The sequence below is a fragment of the Loxodonta africana genome, chromosome X, assembly GCF_030014295.1.
Source record: "Loxodonta africana isolate mLoxAfr1 chromosome X, mLoxAfr1.hap2, whole genome shotgun sequence".
Lineage (NCBI taxonomy): Eukaryota > Metazoa > Chordata > Mammalia > Proboscidea > Elephantidae > Loxodonta > Loxodonta africana.
In genome coordinates this window covers 89089610-89096496 of record NC_087369.1, presented here as the reverse complement: position 1 = coordinate 89096496, position 6887 = coordinate 89089610, and positions in this window count along the sequence as shown.

Sequence of the window (6887 nt, the reverse complement as noted above, 5' to 3'; positions counted from 1 at the left end):
AACTACTAAAGGGAGCCCTTTAAACAGAAAACCAAAAACAACAGACAACAACCTAAGGAAAGATACATGACAGCGTCACCCTGATACCAATAGTATAGCCAGGTGAAAACACTACAACAATAAAATAAAGTTAAAAAACGATTACAGGGAAACAGATAAAAGTTGTAATCGACAACAACATCAAAACAAAAGGGGGAGGAAGTGTACAGTGATTTAAAGACACAACAGACAGTTTTAAATATAAGATGTTAAACGTAAACGACCTGATAACCACAAAGAAAATTAATAAATCTACTCACCAAAACACAGAAGAAAAACAAAAAGATTCAGTAAACACAAAACAACAATAATGAATGAAAGGAAAAAAATCCACATTCAATAAGAACTCAGCACAGAAAGTAAAGAAGAACAAAGACAACATTAACAGCACAAAAAAAAAAACATAACAAAATGGCTGCAGTAAATTCATCCTTACCGATAATCACACTGAACGTAAATTGATTAAATGCACCAGACAAGAGACAGAAAGTGGCAGGATGGATTTCTAAAAAGTGACCAATCAAAGTGTTGCCTACAAAAGACACACCTTAGGACCAAAGACATAAATAGGTTGAAAATCAAAGGATGGAAGAAAACATACCAAATAAACTAACCAGAAGAGAGCAGGTGAGGCAATATTAATATCTGACAAAATAGACTTTAAGTCAAAATCCATTATAAGAGACGAAAAAGAACATTATATAATGATGAAAGGACCAGTCCAACAAGAATATATAACAATTACAAATATTTATGCACAAATGCGATACCCTCAAAATTTATAAAGCAAACCTTAACAGACTTAAAAAAAGAAATACAGATCTACAAAAATAGTCATTGTAGTTGTTAGGTGCCATCAAGTAGGTTTCAACCCAATGCACAACAGAACGAAACACTGCCCGACTCTGTACCATCCTCACAATTGTTGCTATGCTTGAGCTCATTGTTGCAGCCACTGTGTCAATCCATCTCATTGAGGGTCTTCCTCTTTTTCGCTGTCCCTCTACCTTACCAACCATGATGCCATCTCCAGGGACTGATCCTTCCTGATATCATGTCCTAAGTATGTGAGATGTAGTCTCACCATCCTTGCTTCTAAGGAGCATTCTGGCTGTACTTCTGACAAGACAGATTTTTTTTTTCTTTTGGCAGTCCACAATATATTCAATATTTTTCACCAACGCGACAATTCAAAGGCATCAATTCTTCTTCTGTCTTCCTTATTTATTGTGCAGATTTGACATTTACATGACATTTACCATGGCTTTGGTCAGGTGCACCTTAGTCCTCAAAATGACATCTTTGCTTTTCAACACTTTAAAGAGGTTTTTGAAGCAGATTTGCCCAATGCAATGCATATTTTGATTGCTGCTTCCATGGGTATTGATTGTGAATCCAAGGAAAATGAAATCTTTGACAACCTGAATCTTTTCTCCATTTATCATGATGTTGCTTATTGGTCCCAGACACCCTGGTGATGTAGTGGTTAAGAGCTATGGCTGCTAAACAAAAGGTCGGCAGTTTGAATCCACCAGGCACTCCTTGAAAACTCTGTGGGGCAGTTTTACTCTGTCCTGCAGGGTCGCTATGAGTCGGAATCGACTCGACGGCAGTGGATTTGATTTGTGTGTGTGTGTGTGTGTGTTGCTTATTGGTCCAGTTGTGAGGATTTTTTTCTTTATGTTGAGGTGTAATCCATCCTGAAGGCTGTGGTCTTTGATTTTCATCAGTGCTTTAAGTCTTCTTCACTTTCAGCAAGCAAGGCTGTGTCATCTGCATAATGCAGGTAGTTAATGAGTCTTCCTCTAATCCTGATGCCCCATTCTTCTTCATATAGTCCACCTTCTTGGATTATTTGCTTGGCATACAGATTGAATAGGTATGGTGAAAGGATACAACCCTGACGAACACCTTTCCTGGCTTTAAACCAGGCAGTATCCCCTCATTCTGTTTGAATGACTACCTCTTGATTCATGTACAGATTCCTCATGAAGACAATGAAGTGTTCTGGAATTCCTATTCTCCGTGATGTTATCCATAATTTGTTATGATTCACAGAGTCAAATGCCTTAGCATAGTCAATAAAACACAGGTAAACATCTTTCTGCTTTCAGCCAGGATCCATAGGACATCAGCAATGATATCACTGGTTCCACATCTTCTTCTAAACTCAGCTTGAATTTCTGGCAGTTCCCTGCCTGTATACTGCTGCAGCCACTTTTGAATGATCTTCAGCAAAATTTTGCTTGCATGTGGTATTAATGATATTGCTCGATAATTTCCACATTCGGTTGGATCACCTTCCTTGGGAATAGGCATAAATATGGATCTCTTCCAGTCAGTTAGCCAGGTAGCTGTCTTCCAAATTTCTTGACATAGACGAATGAGCACTTCCAGTGCTGCATCTGTCTATAGAAACATCTCAACTGGTATTCCATCAATTCCCGGACCCTTGTTTTTCCCCAATGCCTTCAGCACAACTTGTTTGGACTTCTTCCTTCAGTACCATTGATTCCTGATCATATGTTACCTCCTGAAATGATTGGACATTGACCGACTCTTGGCTTTTTCTTTTTTTTATAGTACTTTAGGTGAAGGTTTACCGAACGAACTACTTTCTCATCAAACACTTAGTACATACATTGTTCTATGATATTGGTTAACAACCCAACGACATGTCAACACTCTCCCTTCTCAACCCTGGGTTCCCTATTAGCAGCTTTCCTGTTCCCTCCTGCCTTCCGGTCCCTGCCCCAGAGCTGGTGCACCCCTTTAGTCATGTTTTGTTCCATGGGCCTAGTCAATCATTGGCTGAAGGGCGAACCTCAGGAGTGACCTCATTACTGAGCTGAAAGGGTGTCCAGGGGTGATACTCTCAGCATTCCTCCAGTCTCTGTCAGGCCAGCAAGTCTGGTCTTTCTTTTTGAGTTAGAATTTCGTTCTACATTTTTCTCAAGTTCTGTCTGGGACCCTCTATTTTGATCCTTGTCAGAGCGGTCAGTGGTGGTACCCAGGCACCATCTCATTGTACTGGACTCAGTCTGGTGGAAGCCATGGTCGATGTGGTCCATTAGTCCTTTGGACTAATCTTTCTCTTGTAGCTTTAGTTTTCTTCATTCTTCCTTGCTCCCAAAGGGGTGAGACCAGTGGAGTATCCTAGATGGCCGCTCACAGGCTTTTAAGACCCCAGATGCTACTTGCCAAAGTATAATGTAGAACATATTCTTTATAAACTATGTTATGCCAGTTGAGCTAGATATTCCCCGGGATCCTGGTCCCCACAGCCCTCAGCCCAGCAATTTGGCTCCTCAGGGAGTTTGGACATGTCTATGGAGCTACCATGGCCTTGCCTTATACAGGTTGTGCTGGCTTCCCGGCATTTTGTACTGTCTTACCCTTCACAAAAGTTTCCACTTATCTATTATTGTCTATATAGTGTTTTTCCATCCCCACCTCTCCCTTCCCTCATAACCAAAAAAGATTGTTTCTTTTTATATGTAAACCTTTTCATGAGTTTTTTATGGTAGTCTCATACATTTGTCCTTTTGTGATTGACTTATTTCACTCGGCATAATGCCCACCAGATTCATCCATGTTATTAGACGCGTAACAGATTCATTGTTGTTCTTTATTGTTGCATAATACTACATTGCATGTATGTACCACAGTTTGTTTATCCATTCGTCTGCTGATGAGCATCTAGGTTGTTTCCATCTTTTTGCTATTGTGAATAATGCTGAAATGAACGTAGGTATACGTATGTATATTCTTGTGGTGGCTCTTATTCCTCTAGGATATATTACTAGGAGTGGGATTGCTAAATCATATGGTATTTCTGTTTCTAGCTTTCTAAGGAAGCGCCATATCGTTTTCCAAAATGGTTGTATTATTTTGCATTCCCACCACCAGTGCATAAGAGTTCCGATCTCCCTGCGGTCTCTCCAACGTTAGTTATTTCCTGCTTTATTGATTTCTGCCAGTAATGCCGGGGTCTTCAGAAGACCAAAGAAGAGTTGACGCCTTTGAATTGTGGTGTTGGCGAAGAATATTGAACATACCACGGACTGCCAAAAGAACGAACAAATCTGTCTTGGAAGAAGTACAGCCAGAATGCTCCTTAGAGGCAAGGATGGCAAGACTGCGTCTTACATACTTTGGACACGTTGTCAGGAGGGATCGGTCCCTGGAGAAGGACATCATGCTTGGCAGAGCACAGGGTCAGCAGCAAAGAGGAAGACCCTCAGCGAGGTGGATTGACACAGTGGCTGCAACAATGAGCTCAAGCATAACAATGATTGTAAGGATGGTGCAGGACTGGGCAGTGTTTCATTCTGTTGTGCATAGGGTCGCTATGAGTCGGAACCAACTCGACGGCACCTAACAACAACAACAATACTGGGGTGAGACAGTATCACATTGTGGTTTTGATTTGCATTTCTCTAATGGCTAGAGATCGTGAACATTTACTCGTATGTCTGTTGGTTGCTTCAATGACTTCTGTGAAGTGTCTGTTCATTTCCTTTACCCATTTTTTAATTGGATTATCTGTCTTCTTGTTGTAGAGGTGTTGGATTTTCTTGTAGATTTTAGAGATTAGACCTTTGTCTGATTTGTAAGAGCCAAATTTTTTTTCCCAGTCTGTAGGTTCTCTTTTTACTCTTTTGGTGAAGTCTTTTGAGCAACATAAGCGTTTAATTTTTAGAAGATGCCAGTTATCTAGCTTATCCTCTGGAGCACGTGTGTTGTTGGTTGTGGTTTGTATCCTATTAATGCCGTGTAATAGGGACACTAGTGTTGTTCCTATTTTTTCTTCTACGAACTTCATGGTTTTTGGCTTTATATTTAGGTCTTTGATCCATTTTAAGTTAGCTTTTATATATGGTGTGAGGTATGGGTCCTGTTTCATTTTTTTTTGTAGATGGACATCCAGTTTTGCCAGCACCATTTGTTAAAAAGACTGTCTTTCCCCCATTTGATGGACTTTGGGCCCTTGTCGACGAAGATCAGGTGACCATAGGTGGATGGATTTACATCAGGGTTCTCAATTCTGTTCCATCGGTCAATGTATCTGTTGTACCAGTACCAGGCTGTTTTGACTATTGTAGCTGTATAGTAGGTTCTGAGGTCAGGTAGTGCAAGTCCTCTTACTTTATTCTTCTTCTTCAATAGCGCTTTACTTATCTGGGGCTTCTTCCCTTTCCGTATAAATTTAATGGTAAGTTTTTCCATCTCTTTAAAGAATGTTGTTGGTATTTGGATTGGTATTGCATTGTATTTGTAAATTGCTTTGGGTAGAATTGTCATTTTCACAATTTTGAGTCTTCCTATCCATGAGCATGGTATGTTTTTCCATTTATGTAGACCTCTTTTGGTTTCTTGCAGTAGTGTTTTATAGTTTCCTTTGTACAGGTCTTTTACATCCCTGGTTAGATTTATTCCCCAATTTTTTTTTTAGGGGCTATTATAATGATATTGTTTTCCTGATTTCCTTTTCATCATTCTCTTTATTGGTGTATAGGAATCCAACTGATTTTTGTATGTTAATCTTGTATGCTGCAACTCTGCTGAATCTATCAGTTCCAGTAGTTTTCTCATGGCGTCTTTTGGGTTTTCTATGTGTAGTATCATATCATCCACAAATAGGGGCAGTTTAACTTCTTCATTACCAATTTGGATGCCCTTTATTTCTGTTTCTTGCCTTATTGCTCTAGCTAGGACTTTCAACATGATGTTAAATAGGAGTGGTTATAAAGGACATCCCTGTCTTGTTCCTGTTCTCAGCAGGAATTTTTTCAGCCTCTCTGCATTAAGAACGATGTTGGCCGTTGGTTTTGCTTATATGCCCTTCATTATGTTGAGAAATTTTCCTTCTATACTTATTTTATTGAGAGTTTTTATCGGGAATGGGAGTGTTGGGCTTTGTCGAATATGTTTTCTGTATCGAGATGATCATGTGATTCTTTTTATATATTTGGTGGATTACGTTGGTTGGTTTTCTAATGTTGAACCATTCTTGCGTACCTGGTATGAATCCTACTTGGTCATGGTGTATTTTTTTTATATGATGCTGAATTCTATTGGCTATAATTTTGTTGAGAATTTTTACATCTATATTCATGAGAGATATTGGTCTGTAGTTTTCTTTTTTTGTGGTGTCTTTGCCTGGTTTGGGTATCAGGGTTATGCTGGCTTCATAGAAAGAATTTGGAAGTATTGCTTCCTTTTCTATGTTCTGAAACAGTTTGAGTAGTATTGGTGTAAGCCCTTCTCTGAATGTTTGGTAGTATTCTTGCTAAAGCCATCTGGGCCAGGACTTTTTTTTGTTCAGAGTTTTTTTTATTACCTTTTCAATCTCTTCTCTTATTATGGGTCTGTTCAGATTTTCAACATTGTTTCGTGTTAGTTTGGGTAGGTAGCATGTTTTTATAAATTTGTCCATTTCCTCTAGGTTTTCAAATTCATTGGAGTATAGTTTTTCATAATACTCTGTTATGATCCTTTTTATTTCAGTCGGGTCTGTCGTAATGTCCTCCATTTCATTTCTTATTTGGGTTATTTGTGTCCTCTCTTGTTTTTCTTTTGTCAATTTGGCCTGTGTTTGGTCTATAGGGTCGCTACGACGGCACTGGGTTTGGTTTTGGTTTGATTTTGGTCAATTTTATTGATCCTTTCGAAGAACCAACTTTTGGTTTTGTTGATTCTTTCTATTGTTTTCTTTTCTCCATTTCATTTATTTCTGCTCTGATCTTTATTATTTCCTTTCCTTCTGGTGGCTCTGGGCTTCTTTTGCTGTTCTCTTTCTATTTGTTCAAGTTATGTAGCTAATGTTTTGATTTTGTCCCTTTCTT